We start from the raw sequence: 15,955 nt of genomic DNA on the forward strand, positions 1-15,955 counted from the left end.
TCATTGGAATTTTGATGGGAATTGCATTAAACATGTAGATTACTTTAGGGAGTATCGACATTTTTACTATGTTGATTCTACCAATCCATGAGCATGGGAGATCTCTCCATTTTCTATAGTCTTCCTCAATCTCTTTCTTCAGAAGTGTAAAGTTTTCCTTGTAGAGGTCGGTCACATCCTTTGTTAGTTTTACACCTAGATACTTGATTTTTTTTTTTTTGAGGCTGTTGTAAATGGAATTGTTTTCATATGTTCTTTCTCTGTTTGTTCATTATAAGTGTATAGAAATGCTAATGATTTTTCTATGTTGATTTTATATACTGCTACCTTGCTATAGCTATTGATGATGTCTAGAAGCTTCTGAGTAGAGTTTTTTGTATCTTTAATGTATAGGATCATGTCGTCTGCAAATAGGGATATTTTGACAGTTTCTTTACCTATTTGTATTCCTTTTATTCCTTCTTCTTGCCTAATTCCTCAGGCTAGGAATTCCAGTAATATGTTGAATAGGAGTGGAGATAGTGGGCATCCTTGTCTGGTTCCTGATTTTAGAGGGAATGGTTTCAGTTTTTCTCTGTTAAGTATAATGCTGGCTGTAGTTTTGTCATATGTAGCTTTTAGAATGTTGAGATACTTTCCTTCTATTCCTAGTTTTCTTAGAGCTTTTATCATGAAATAGTGTTGGATGTTATTAAAGGCTGTTTCTACATCTCTTGAGATGATCAAGTGGTTTTTGTCTTTGCTTCTGTTAATGTGGTTTATTATGTTTATTGATTTTCGTATGTTGAACCACCCCTGCATTCCTGGGATAAATCCTACTTGATTGTGATGAATAATGTTTTATTCATGTGTTGTTGAATTCAGTTTGCCATTATTTTGTTGAGGATTTTTACATCAACGTTCATGAAGGAGATTGGCCTATAGTTCTCCTTTTTGGAGGTGTCTTTGCCTGGTTTTGGGATAAGTGTAATACTGACTTCATAAAATGTGTTTGGCAGTTTTCCTTCACTTTCTATTTCATGGAACAGTTTAAGGAGGGTTGGTATCAGTTCTTCTTTAAAGGTCTGATAGAATTCAGCAGAGAATCCATCAGGTCCTGGACTTTTCTTTTTGCGGAGACTCTTGATTGCTGCTTCAATTTCATTTTGTGTTATAGGTCTATTCAGGTGATTAATTTCCTATGGTTCAGTTTTGGATGATCATATGTATCTAGAAATCTGTCCATTTCTTTTAGATTTTCAAATTTATTTGAATATAGGTTCTCAAAGTAGTCTCAGATGATTTCCTGGACTTCCATGGTGTTTGCTGTTATCTCCCCTTTTGCATTCCTGATTCTACTAATTTGAGTTTTTACTCTCATCATTTTAGTCAGGTTTGCCAGGAGTCTATCGATCTTGTTTATTTTTTCAAAGAACCAACTTTTTGTTTCATTTATTCTTTGTATGTTTTTTTTTATTTCTATTCCATTGATTTCAGCTCTTATTTTTTATTATTTGTCTCCTTCTATTTGTTTTGGGATTTGCTTGTTCTTGTTTTTCTAGGAGTTTGAGATGTATCATTAGGTCATTGATTTGGGATCTTTCAGGCTTTTTAATATATGCACTCATGGTTATAAACTTTCTTCTCAGGACTGCCTTAGCTGTGTCCTATAGGTTCCGGTAGGTTGTGTTTTCATTTTCATTGACTTCCTGGAAGTTTTTAATTTTCTCTTTTATTTCATCAATGTTCCATTGTTCACTAAGTAATGAGTTATTTAGTTTGCAGCTGTTTGCAGGTTTTTTGTCTTTACTTTTGTTTTTGAGTTCTAGTTTTACTGCATTGTGATCAGATACTATGCATGGTATAATTTCTATTTTCTTATGTTTGCTGAGGCTTGCTTTGTGCCCTAGGATATGATCTATTTTGGAGAAGGTTCCATGGGCTGCTGAGAAGAATGTATATTGTGTAGAAGTTGGATGAAATGTTCTGTAGACATCAACTAGGTCCATTTGATCTATTTTATATTTTAGATCTTGTATTTCTTTATTGATTTTTTGTTTGGATGACCTATCTATTGATGATAATGGTGTGTTAAAGTCTCCCACAACCACTTTCTTGAAGTTAATATATGCTTTTAGGTCTTTCAGGGTATATTTGATGAAATTAGTTGCGATTACATTGGGTGCATACAGGTTGATGATTATTATTTCCTTTTGGTCATTTCTGCTTTTATTAGTATGAAATGTCCTTTTTTTTAATCTCATTTGATCAATGTAGTTTTGAAGTTTACTTTGTCAGAGATAAGTATTGCTACTCCTGCCTGTTTTGGGGGGCCATTGGCTTTGTAAATCTTCTTCCAGCCTTTCATCCTAAGCCTATGCTTATTTCTGTCAGTGAGATGAGTCTCCTGTAAGCAACAAATTGTTGGATCTTCCTTTTTAATCCATTTCATCAAATGGTGCCTTTTGATGGGTGAATTAAGTCCATTAACATTAAGTGTTAGTACTGATAGTTATGTGGTGATTCCTGTCATTTAGTTGTCTTAGTTGTTTGAAGGTTTGATTGTATGTACCTAAGTTGAGGTTACTCTCTACTTTCTTGCTTTTTCTTTTCCTGTGGTTTAATGCTGCCTGTCTTTTCATGGTTAAGTTGGGTTTCACTTTCTGTGTGCAGAATCCCTTGAAGAATCTTTGTAGTGGTGGCTTTGTGGTCACATATTGTTTTAGTTTCTGCTTATCATGGAAGAGTTTTATTGCTCCATCTATTTTGAATGATAGTTTTGCTGGGTAGAGTATCCTGGGGTTGAAGTTATTTTCATTCAGAGCCTGGAAGATCTCACTCCATGCTCTTCTTCCTTTTAATGTTCCTGTTGAGAAGTCTGCTGTGATTTTGATGGGTTTACCTTTGTATGTTATTTGTTTTTTCTCTCTTACAGTTTCCACATTCTTTCCCTAGTTTCTGAACTGTTGTTCTCATTTTGATATGTTGTTTGGTAGTTCTATTTTGATCTGGTCTGTTTGGTGTCCTGGAGGCCTCTTGCATCTGGATGGGAATATCTTTCTCTAGATTTGGGAAATTTTCCATTATTATTTTGTTGAATATATTATGCATTCCCTTTGCTTGCACCTCTTCTCCTTCAATACCCATGATTCTCAAGTTTTGTCTTTTGATGCAGTCAGTGAGTTCTTGCATTTTCTTTTCACAGGTCTTGAGTTGTTTAATTAATAGTTCTTCAGTTTTTCCTTTAATTACCATTTCATCTTCAATTCTGAGATTCTGTCTTCTGTTTGCTCTATTCTGCTGGATTTTCCTTCCATTTTGTTTTGCAGTTCTGTTTCGTTCTTTTTTCTGAGGTTTTCCATATCCTGGGTTGTTTCCTCTTTAATGTTGTCTATTTTTGTCCTGAGTTCATTTATCTTTTATTAATCATGTTCTCTGTTTCACTTTGGTGTTTATACAGTGCTTCTATGGTTTCCTGTATTTCTTCTTTTGCTTTTTCAAATTCTCTATTTTTGTTGTCTTGGAATTTATTGAGTGTCTCCTGTACATTTTGGTTGACTCTATCCAGTCTCATCTCTGTAAAATTCTCATTGAGTACCTGTAGAATGTCTTCTTTTAAATTATTCTTGTGGGCTACATTGTGTTCTTTTGCATAGTTTATCTTCATTTTGTTGGAGTCTGTATCTGAGTTTCTGTTTTCTTCATTTTCCTCTGATTCCTGTACTAATTTTTTGCTGTGGGGAAACTGGTTTCCCTGTGTTTTCTGTCTTCCCGTCATTGCCCTTGGTGTTGTTACTGTCCCAGTACTGTGTGCAATTAAGTATATTCTAGCTTGTAATAATAACAATGGTGATATTTATAATGGAAGAGTGAGAGGGGATGGAAAGCAAAGAAGTTAAAGAAAAAGGGAAAAACAAATAAACCAGTAGGAAAAAACAAAACAAAGAATCAAACAAAAAATTTCAAAGATATAAACAGGGAGCATTAGTGTACTAATTGACACTAAGCTGAACAGGCATTAGAGAAACAGAGAGAGGATTGAAAATAAAAAATAAAAAAATAAAGATAAGAATAAAAATAAAAAATAAGTAAATGAAAGAAATATGTATATATATAAATAAAATAAAATAAAACAAAATGAAAAACAGGAAAAAAAACCCTCCAAGTTCAAATGCAATGATGTTTCAGTCTTAATAATTTTGGTGTCTGTCTCAACCTCCAATCCTGGAGATGGTGCCTCAGATGTTGTTCTGTAGTTGTCTCATCAAAGGGGATGCATAAAGTAGAACAAAACTACACACACACACACACACACACACACACAAAAAACCACAAAGTGTCCCAAGTTCAAATGCAATACAGTTTCAGTAAGTTTTTCAGCATGCAGGTGTAGTTTGGTTGTTTTCTCATCAAAGATAGGGAGAGAGAAAAAAAAAGAGTCTGGAGACAGGTCTGTGAATGGCTATCTGCAGCTGTTGCTTGCCTGCCTGCTGCTGTCAGCCTGCTGTTGCTGGAGGCATTATTTATGCAGATCTCTGGGGTGAGCACTCACCTGGCCCTGCAGGCTTTGTTTACTCAGAGTTCTCCTGTGCGTAAGCTACTGCTACAAGCTTTTCCCTTTCCAAGCACACTGGGGGAGGTGACACTGCACCTGCTTTCTCTGGCCTGTGTGTTTGTTTACAGCTCACGTGGGAAGTGGGTCTTTCCCCCTCTCCTGTGGAGTTTTCCTCCCACCACCGCTTTTACAAGTTTTCCCACTCCTGATTGCTGGGTGTGTTCTGCTGCTCCTGCCAGCCGGCGTGTTTGTTTACAGCTCACATAGGAGGTGGGTCTTCCCCTCTCTCCTGTGGAGTTTTCCTTCCTCCGCCACTCTCACAAGCTTTCCTGCTCCTGGTTGCTGGGCGCGCACCCCTGCTCCTGCAGGAGCCTCTTTGGCCAGGCCTGGCTTGTTTATTTACAGCTCCGGGAAGGATTCCCCTCACCCCGTCTTAGGCACTCAGTGTGCCCCACCCTCTTTGCAATGTGTCTTTATTGTTCTTATTGCTTATTATTCAGTTCCTCTTTTTTCCCTGGGTGGGGGTTGGTCTGTCCGGGGGCTATGCTGATCTGGCCCAGGGTTGTCTGTGGGAGTACTGCGTACCACCTAGCTCACCTTGTCTGCGTCTTCCCAAGCCATCCGGGCGTGGGGGCCCTCCTGGTTTCTCCGTTTAACATGAAGTGAAGATGCTCTGCGCTGGCTGGAGGTGTGGAGGGGTCAAAGTTTTGCCTCTTCTCAGTGGTTTTGCCTGCAAGGTCTGACTACAGTGTCTCTCCCCATTATCAGTTTAAGAGAAACTATGCAAGGAAGAAATCTAAGCAGAGTTACATCATCAAGAATGAGACGAGGAGATGTGAGACTTGATATCATGAGGTGAGAAAGACTTGTACACTTGTACAGGAGTCCTTTAGAAATGCATAACCTAAATTTAGTGGAGGAGAAATAATAGATAAACATAAATTGAGGTACATTCTACAAAACCAATGACTTATAAAAGGTCTGTGTTAGGAAAGATAAAGAAAAACAATCACAGATTAGAGGAGAGTGGAACATCAGGACAACTAAACAAGGGATTCTGAACAAAGGAAATTTAGTTTTGCTGTAAAGGATATTAGTAGTACAAGTGGCAAAATTCAAAAGGCTGTAGAGGCTGAAGCCCTAGGAGAACTGGGAGTTGAGAACATTGTAGGAAGATAATGATAACCCAAATAGGAATAATAGTCAGTCAAGGGAATGCTTTGGTTTTATTGATATTTGAGGGATTTTTGATTTTATTGTCTCTATTATGCTGGAGTATGCAAAGAGATAAGCTGCAGAGGGACATTGGATCTGTGCATTAAGGTACCCAGGACAACCACACATAATGGTCAGTAAATGTGTTTAGGAGAAGTTTTGGGCTCTTGGTTTTCAACACAGAAGGACATCTAGGTTTGAGCTCAGCCATTATCAAGACCTCTCAGGAAAATGGGTAGGCCCAGTAGTACAAAGAAATATGTGACAATTTCTGCCTCCCTAAGCCTGCTTTTCTAGGTTCAGCATCCACTTCAGCAACACCCTCAGTCCATTGGCTGCAGGATGCTCCATCCTCTGCAGCAGCTGGAGTTCCCAATGGCTGTCTGCAGCAACCAGAACTCTGCTATCTGTGGCAGTAGGAATTGTGCCACTTGTGATACTCAGGCAGCAGCCACCATCCCCAGCTCTGCTGTACCCCAGAGCTGGCACTGTAGCAGGAAATATGGAGGGTACTTAAGGGGACACTTTGGGGCACTTGGGAGGGCACTTCAGAGTATACTTGGGAAGGGACTGGCACTGCTTCTTGCTCTACTGACAGGATATCTTGGTGCACAGTGAGTTCAGGAGCTGAAGAGAATAAAACACAATTCAGACACAGAACACAAAGTTCTTTTGATTTTCTTTTTACTATCATTTATTTTCTTACATTTTTAAATAATAGAAAAATTATCCCTAAAATAGTTTGTAAAATTCTTCCATACAATGTCGCTGGAACTTCATTTTAATTTCATAAAATGGAAATGGATTATTTACTTGTAAAAAAACAAGAAAATGGGAACAGCTGTGTTAACAAAATTGCCTAAAGTCCACAAAGTTTGACTCAAGTCTATTCTTATGAACTACTCAAAATTCTGAAAATTCCCTTTAAGGAAGAAATAGGATTCCATTTTGGGAAAAAAAAAACCTCACAGGTAGCATTGCTTAACACATTCTATTATCATATATGTGAAATATATGATTAAACATACCTACAGGAGAAAGTGAATATACTACCTTACAGTCAGAACTACAAAGGGTCATCATAAGAGCTGGTTAACCCAATCAATTATAAATGGACAAAATGAGGGTCTAAGCTAATTGTGCAGCTGAGACATAACCTTAGTTTTTCTGGTCTAGTGAATGAAGGCCTGGCATGGAACCCTCTACAACCCATAGCCTCCTACATCTATTTCATTGGCACCATGAATTTCAAATTGTTACTCACTACTCCACTTTGAAGTCTCTAATACAGATACCTAGGCACCAGTTCTAACCAACTAAAGGATACTTGATGAGGGTGAGTGCCACAGGTCTCTGTGTTAATCCAGCCCCAAATATGCTTCTCCTGGTCCCCAAGATTTGAAAAACACAACGATCCTGATATAGGCTTAGGTAGAGTGATACTGTTGATTTTCCAAGGTCAACTTTTCTGAAGGAGGAATCATTTTAACTTATGTACAGTGTGACAGACTAGAAGGGATATAGAAATAATTTGGTGTAAAACACTAATATTACACATAAATCACTGAAGAGTTTGCTAACTCCCTGCTTCAGTGGTCACTCTATTTAATCAGAATTTCTGGACATTGTCTCAATCTAACCTGCCAGCAGCTTGCTCCTTTGGAAGCCTGGCTCAGCCAACCTTCCTGTTGTGGTCTGGGCATCCTTCTAAGGAAACACATGCAGCTATTTCTAGGAAACACTTGCTGGAGTCACAGGCAACCAGGGTCTGCAGGTATCTCAGAAGGTATGTGGATGGGGAGGCTGTAGACCAAAACCCTTTCTTCCTTTCCTTGAGCTCTGTCCTCAGCACAGGACAGTGCCTACTCATCAAAAACCTGCCTCCTGACATCCAGATAGCTCATGTGACAGGTGATGACTGGATACTCCTTACCTGCCTACCTCCATTAGGTGCAGGGCAGAAGCTCTCCACTTGAAATGTGAAAAGAGGTAGTGGGTTAATTCCTACCATCATTTGTCACATTATATCCTTACTGGGGCCTGACTCTTAGTGTTTTTCTTGGAGCTTGATCCCCAAACTTTCCCATCTCCCTCAAGCAATCTTCATTCATTAGCTCCAGGACTACAGGTTTAAGTAATGAAATGTAGATGCCACTGAGCTTTTCCACATGTGTTCCACTGCATTGCCATGTTAATTTATCTGTGCACACATGTGTATGCCTGTCAGTGTGTGTTACTTTCTAAGTGCAATGCATGCATTAGATGTTTGTGTGTGCATTTGTGCATGTGTGTATGTGTGTGTTTGTGTAGCACACATTCTAAGGTGTTGTTCAACTCTAAGGAGTTGAAAAAACTCCTTGGAGGTTAGATTTTGGAAGTTAGGTTTTGATGGAGCCAGACATCTTGTGCATGAATTCTAACTCTGATTCTACAGTGTAACCTAGAAAAAAATATTTAATCTCTCTGACCCAGTTTCTCACCTGTAAAGTGAAGATTTACAGAATTTTTACTTCATGAATACATTAGTGCTATTAAATAAGACAACTCATTTGGAGTCAATTAAACTGTTTCTTGCATATTTTTTGCAAACTATAATCTATCATCATCATCACAACACATGTCATCATCACTATGTTTAATCATTTTCTAAAGCATGCTGTCAACTGATTTTTTGGCAAGAAAAAAAGCCAGCATTTCCACAACACTTTAGGCTTTACAAATAGACTTTCCATGTGGTTTTTTGCGCTAGTAAAAATATTTTTGAAGGTCTCATGACCTGCATGAGCTCATCCTAGGAACCTAACTGGGAGCGTGGAGATTGAGAAAAGACAGAAGACAAACATGCAAAAAAGCTGGGAACAGGTGGGCTGAGTGCTCTGGTGGAGACACACAACAGTCTCGACCACCTCCAACGAGTTTATCACATACTGCAGCAAACAAGGAAGTGGGATTGCGAAGTCAGCAGAGCAACAGTTCTAAGGGCAGCGTGACCTTGTAGTTATTGGGAACCGAGGAAACTGCAATCACTACTTTCTGTACGTACTGTTCCTGTCTGAAGGTCATGGTGTAAACATCCTTGTTCTTACACAAAGCAGCTGTGCTGTGTTTTACTCTCGCTCCCTTCTGCAGATGGGGGCTGTGCCAGTCCCAGCCTGCAGATTATTTGACATCATGGCTGTGCTCATGTCAAGTTCTCATACGCTTCTCATACTCCACTCTCCACATGATGGTGTTCATTTATATTAGAAACATCCTAAGTTTTATACATACGAATGTTTTTTCTGTGTCCCCAGAACCAGCTCCAAGTATGTTACTAGACTGTTTTTCTTAACTCACTGAATCCTTGTTTTGCTGAAAAATATTATTAAATAATACTCTTAAAGTAGTAAATAAAAAAACAACAGTTGATTTTTTCTTATTCCTGGTAGCTACTAAAGCCATAATATTAAAGGAAAATATTAAGTTTGTCTATTCCCAAATAAAAATCCATTCATGTGAGAAAGAGCAACATATAAATCTAAAAGAGTTTTAGACTGATGGTTTGGTGTTCACACAGATTCTTCATTTTGATTGTTTATTCTCTGCCCTTTGAGTGGATATCTAATTAGGAACCAGTTACCTGCTGTTTCATGGGTACTTTCCCCACATTTTACTATTGTGAGAATGGCTACTTATTTCAAAGTTCTCATGTCATATTGGCTTTTACAAATACTAACACAGTTATTATAAACATAGTAGAGTGACAGGTATAAAATCAGAGAAAACACATATGTTTCCAGAAGAGGACAATAGTCCCACCTAGCCACTTGCAGGCTGGACTGACCCTCTCTGTAAGCAGCACTAGTTCACCAAAGGCTGACTCTCCATACCCTGTGCACTGAGCACCACCTGACCCACATTTCCGAAATAAGTTCTCACCAAGCTAGGGCAGGGCTAAGTCCTAGCTGCTAACACAGACCAGTGGGAATGATGTTGGCAAAAATAAGCAAGAGTCTGGTTAGTCTTGGTAGGGTAGACTTTATTATTTTGTGACACAGAAAAAGAGGGGGCCAGAGCTCTTGGGGAGAATTCAGAGCCTTCTACAGGAAGATTTCAACATCTTAGCATCCAGAATATGGAGGAGGAGCAGTACGTTGGGACAGGTTTTCTGCACTTCAGTTCCTCCAGCATTCTTGTCTGAGGTACTCATGGTCCAGATCAGCAGCAGCCCCCAGAGCAGCAACCAGAGCCACCAGACTGCTGGCCACTGCCACAGCTGCTGCCACCGCTACTGCCACAGCAGCCACTGCTGCCTCCACTGCTACAACAGCCGCTGCTGCCTCCACTGTCACAGCAGCCAGAGCTCCGGTGTCTGTGTCGGAGAGACCGGCGGGGTCTATGGTGGCTCAGGCAGCAGCCACCACCCCCAGAGCTGCAGCAGCCCCCAGAGCTGGAGCCACAGCAGCCCCCAGAACCAAGGCTGCAGCAGGAAGAGACTGGAGGACACTTAGGGGGACATTTTGGGGGGCATTTTGGGGTCTGGCACTTGGGAGGGCACTTGGGGGTACACTTGGGAGGAGGCTGACACTGCTGCTGGCTCTGCTGGCAGGACATCTTGGTGGACAGGTGTTCAGGAGCTAGGAAAGAATCAAACGCAAGTCATACCCAAGACACAGAAGCCACCTACCCATTCTGACTCAGCATCACTTATAATTAAGAAACATCTGCATTAGTGCTATTTCTAATACTTTATCTCATTCTCACATCATCATCATTTGAAAGTCGAATAAGGATTCCCATCTAATAGTAGCAAACTATTCAAATGGTACCATAAAATATTATTTAGTTTTATATAAAACTATAAAAAAGTTTTCAAGCGGCAGATGAAGTTATTCTGAATTTGTCTTCAGACTTGAAATTCCCAACAAAAGGGTCATTTCAAGGAAAATATGTCTTTCAATAGAAAATGCAATCATTCTCTCTTGTCATAACTTAAAAGGTGTTTTCACTATGCACATCCTGCAAAGGATCTTGGGGATGACCAGCTCAGGAAGCTCCCTTCCTTAAAGAAAATACTGATGGAACCATCAGTGCCAGCTGACTTGAGACAGAGCCCTGAGCCCCTATGTCAGGCCAGAGCTCAAATGCCCCCAGCTCACCTCCTGTTCAGGCTGAGGGGTTGGCATGGCCAGTCTCATGTTGGCAGTGTCCTAATTATCCTGGTAACCATGTGAACAAATCTCAGACCCATGCCTAAGACAAAAGGACCCTCTTGTTGCCTGACCTGGTCCAATGCTTCCTTTGCAGGTAGTGACAGGACTACATTTTCAGAGGTAATCTCCCCTCCTGAGGCTTGACCAAGTGGAGCCTTTAGGTTCTCCCCTGAGCCTAAAGGCAGAGGCACCCACTTCTCCCTCAAACCTCTCAGTGGTGCCAGAGTCCCTTTGTCTCCAATCCCTCAGTCTTCCCAAAACTGATCTCCTCTGTCAATCTTGCCTTCTGCCCCCAGTACCCTGGCCAGCTTCTGCTCTAGCTCTGGTCTAGCCATCCATTTGGAGAAGCTCCTGCCCCTATTCCCATTGGACACTTACTGTGGTCACAGGCAGCACAAGATCTGTAGACAACTTGGGAGGTGAGTAGATGAAGGTGTTTTGGCTCTGAACCCTTTTATCATGGCCATTGATACTGCCCCAGCCTGTGAGACAGGGCCTGGGCATGGAAGACCCACCTCCTGACACCCACATGGTCCTGTGATAGGTGATGACTGGATGATCCTCACCAGCCTTTGTCCATGGGGTTGAGGGATGCTGCTGCCAGCTTGGACTATGACTGAGGTAAGGAAGTAAATTCCTAGCATCATTGACCTCATTTACTTGTAGGCTACTGGCCTGAGAGCATCCCAGTTCTCAGTTTATCTCATTTTCTGCCTTTCCTAAGGCAACCTGTGTTCTAAGTACCCTTTTTTGAACTATTTAAAAAGAAACCTTTTTTTTCATACATGTCTATGTCTGTCCTTGTGCTCAGCCAAACTATGCTGTATGACTGCCGTGTAGACATCTATATAGTAATACCCTGGAAGAGGAACCTGGCCTAGCACCAGGATGTCTTCAAGTGAGACTTTTGAAATCTATTTAACCTGAATAATTTTCATCTATTTAACAGTAACATTGGAAGATTAATGAAAATTAGTTATAAGAATATTGTGAAAGTCAACAAAGTAACACACGCATACTCAAAAAGACAAAAAAAAGTGCATACTAGAGAGACTAGAGCAAGTAAACTCTTGACAAATGGAACATGTGTAACTTATGAATGAATCATGAAGATATTGCTCCTTAAAAAATTGGAGGTAGGTAGATATGATTAATGTATGTCATATATTTGTATGAGATGTCTCCATGGAGTTCATTCTTTTATATAATTAATGTGAGTTTAAAATAATGCACAGTTCTCTCCTGGAGAGAGTGAATTTCATATTTTGGCTATTTGTTTATATTTTCCTTTTTATTTTTATATGGAACACTTCACAAATTTTCATGTTATTCTTGTACAGGGGCCATGCTATTCCTCTCTGTATGGTTCCAACTTTATATAAGTGCTGCTGAGGCAAGCATATGACTTTGTTTTGAAGTTGCCCTTTACTTCTAGTGAGGACCCAGGTGTGTCACTAGTAAGATGCGAAGCAGGAAAGGAGTGTGTTAGAGGAAGCAGAAGCAACTGCTCTTTGCTCTTTGCATTAGTGTGAGAGGGTCATATAAGAGGATGAAATGGTAGCTACAGTTATAAAAAAGGAGGAATAGGGAGAGGATAGGAGATACTGTAAGTCTACTCCTCTGTGTAGAACAAAATAGCTAATAGGAACACATCTCCTCTCATAAGGAAGCTGGTGACTTTTAAGGTCAAGGAAGTTTAATACTTCACTTGAATGTGTGGATACCATTAGTTTTTAAGCCCCTGTTCTCCACTTTGTCTGCTGGGTTTCCATGAGTTTTCTCCATGTCCATAGCCTCTATATGGAAAGGGTGTTTAGAATTTGAACACTTTTAGGATTTTAACGGAAGGTGTTAGAATTCTTTCCAGGGCAAGATGGTTGCAGAGACAATCATGACTGAGGTTATTCAAAAACTAAACAAATTCAAGCAGATGTAGCAAATCAAAATCAGATTAAGTCTGGTGAGAGGCAGGTCTGCTTCTCTCCAGAATGTGGTGAATTCTGGAATTGCCATGATTTGGAGAATAATATCTGAGTCACAATGAGCAGGATGACTTCAAAAAATGTGGTAAAAATACATATGTATTAATAAGAATATGCATAGAGACAGTATATTTAGAGATACATGGCTATAGTTTAGAATGGTTCTATCTGTATTCCCATCTATCTCCCTTTATTCACAATGCATCAACTACTTATACGTGTTCAAACTCTGACAAAATACTGCCTCTAAATCTTGTGTTCCTTCCTTGATTCTATACTAGTATCAGATTCATAAAAAGACTCTGATTCCTGTAATGTTCTAAGGTTAGCTATGTCATTTCCTGTAGTTTGGTTATGCTTCTCCCTTCAACACATGTCCTCGCCTTTACCCTGCTAGGAAAATACAACTCAGTCCCACTTGTTTTCTTTCAATTTATCCTGTGATATATTGTTTAACTGAGGTTATAACAATTTCTTGACAGCCTGGCATGAGTTTTTGTACTTCTTTACTTGAGCTAGTTCAATACTATGCGCTATGAACAAAGTGAATAGTTTGTGGCATTTAAAGCTTCTCCGTACCGTTGGCATTGATTTTACAGTTCATAATAGCTATTCCTTATGACAGGCCAGGCTCATAGGAATCTACACTGTGAGACAGCACAGTGAGGTAGTTGTGGCCACATCAACTTGAGAGATCTGCCACTGTGTCAGCTAGGTGTGACATTGCTCTGCTCAGGTTGTTCCAAAGGACTTAGCAATAAGGGAGTGTCATGTTTTAATTCCTGAGTTTTCACAATGGCAGGTCTATTCAGAGGCTCAACTCCTGAATCCTAGGATGATGGGGGTGAGATACGATCTGGCCCATGCCTCTGCCTTTATTCAGGGCAATAAGCAAGTCCTCAGGGGACTTGCCTTGGATGGAGTCATAAGTGAGTGGCATAATTGCATGAGGAAGACTGGGATTTAAGCCTCTGGTAAAAGCTACAATGATTTAGGTGTCAGGTCAATATAAACATCTTGATCAGCAAACCATTGACTTTCTGAGGAGTTCCATTTGTCAATGTGTCTCTCTTTGACATAGTCAAATTTCCACCATCTCACGGAATACTCTATTCCAAAATGAATAATTGCAGCACCAGATAAGTCATTTTTCTTTAAGTCATTTTTCTTTTTTGTTTCACCATCTCTACATACCCTTTAAATAATAATAAATTATTAAGCAATGATCATCTAGTGTAATACAAAATTCAATTAGTAGCATCTTTAATTCAATTTATAGCATCTTTAAATTATATTATTGGATTGAAGCTAATGCTATAATTTTAATATGTTGATGACATCTATAGTGAATCTGTTGTAAATACTTATTTCTGAATTATAGTGAACATTCTTTTCTAAAAAATTTTTTTGATAAAACATACCACCCAAAATTTACCATCTTAGCCAGGTTTAGTATATAGTTCAGTATCTTTAAGTACAACTACACCGTGTTATAATCATTGTCCAGAACTTTTATCATGTTGCACAACTGAAATTCAACACTCACTAATCAACCCTTCCACATTCCTCTCACTCCCTAGCCCCTGTAAACCACCATTCTTCTTTCCTCATTTCTGAATTTGATTACTCTCAGTATCTCATATAAGTTCATTGCATACTATTTATATTTTTGTTACTATCTTATTTTATTTAACATAATATGCCTAAGATTCATCCATCCTGGCTGTAACATTTGTGTAAATTTCCTCCCTTTTCAAATGGGACGTAACATTCCATTTTGTGTATTTCCACATTTTGTTTATATAGTCACCCATGATGGGACAATTGAATTGCATCTACTTTTTTTTTTGCTATTGTGAATAATATTGTGAGTTTTTCTATTGTGAACATACAGTGTGAACTTGGGTATATGAATAACTCTTTCACACACTCTGCTTTAAATCCTATGTATACTAAGACGTGAAATTGCTGGATCAAATGTTAATCCTGTTAAATTTTTGAGGATCCATTGTACTGTTGTCATGCCATTCTGCGTTCCCACCATAACTGCATGAGGGTCTCAGTTCCTGTATTTCCTCAACAATAATTGTTTTTCTGTTTTCTTTGATTTATAACAGCCATCCTTTCAGGTTTGAAGTGATAATTCATTCAGCTTTCAATTTGCATTGACCTAATAGTGGTATAGTGGGTGTATTTTCAGGTTCTTGTTGGTAATTTTTTATATTGTTTGGAGAAATATCTATTCAAGTCCTTTCTCCATTTCATATCAGGTTATTCATTTATTTGTGGTGATTTGTAGGTGTTTATCAATCTGAATATTAACCCATTTTCAGATAATAACTTGCAAATACTTACTCCTATGCCATAGGTTTGCCTTTAGCTGTGTCAGTTGTGTTCATTGATGCTTAGAAGTTCTTAATATTGATGTAATGCAACAATTCTATTTTTACTTTTGTTGCTTGTGTTTTAGTATCATATCCAAGATGTCAGTCCCAATACTTTCCTTCTGTCTTCTTGTAGGAGTTTTTGTAGTTTGTTTTTTTCTTATACTTATGTCCTTGATTCTCTTTCTTCCTCCCTCCTCCCTTCCCTCTTTTTCTTATCTTTCTTCCTCTCTTGGTAGTGTTATAACTGGATCATATGATAGCTACACATTTACATTTTTCTCTTTTTTAGTGGCATTCAGTTTGAACAGAATGTCTTGGGCTTGCTAGACCAGCTGTCAACCACTTGAGCCACACTCTCAGCCTCTCCTTCTATTCTTAGTTATTTTTTCGAATAAGGTCTGGCTTTTTGCTCAGTGCTGACCTAGTACTACAATCATCCTACCTACACCTCCAGTGTAGCTGAAATGGCAGGTGCTTGTTGCAGAACCCAGTTTATTTGTTGTGATGGGATATTGTTAACTTTTTACCCAGGCTGGCCTTGAACCATGATCTTCCCATCCTCCCATTTCTGCCTTGAGTAACTGGGATTAGGGCTGTGAGTCATTGTGCCTGTCCCATTTGTATTTTTTGAGGAACCACCATACT

The 15,955-nt window shown here is 39.2% G+C and overlaps 1 long non-coding RNA gene and 1 other non-coding gene across 2 annotated transcripts; both read right to left on the bottom strand.

The window, feature by feature from the left end:
* Positions 1-9,746: 9,746 nt before the first annotated feature.
* LOC141414104 (uncharacterized) lies at positions 9,747-11,524 on the bottom strand. The gene is made up of 2 exons (XR_012439194.1): positions 11,320-11,524; positions 9,747-10,365 (listed from the first exon to the last, which is right to left on the bottom strand). It is a non-coding gene; the product is annotated as an uncharacterized lncRNA (long non-coding RNA).
* A 712-nt stretch (positions 11,525-12,236) lies between these two features.
* LOC141414326 (U6 spliceosomal RNA) lies at positions 12,237-12,341 on the bottom strand. The gene has a single exon (XR_012439386.1). It is a non-coding gene; the product is annotated as a U6 spliceosomal RNA (small nuclear RNA).
* Between the last annotated feature and the right edge of the window lie 3,614 nt (positions 12,342-15,955).

This window comes from Castor canadensis, chromosome 11 (genome assembly GCF_047511655.1).
Source record: "Castor canadensis chromosome 11, mCasCan1.hap1v2, whole genome shotgun sequence".
Classification (NCBI taxonomy): Eukaryota; Metazoa; Chordata; class Mammalia; order Rodentia; family Castoridae; genus Castor; species Castor canadensis.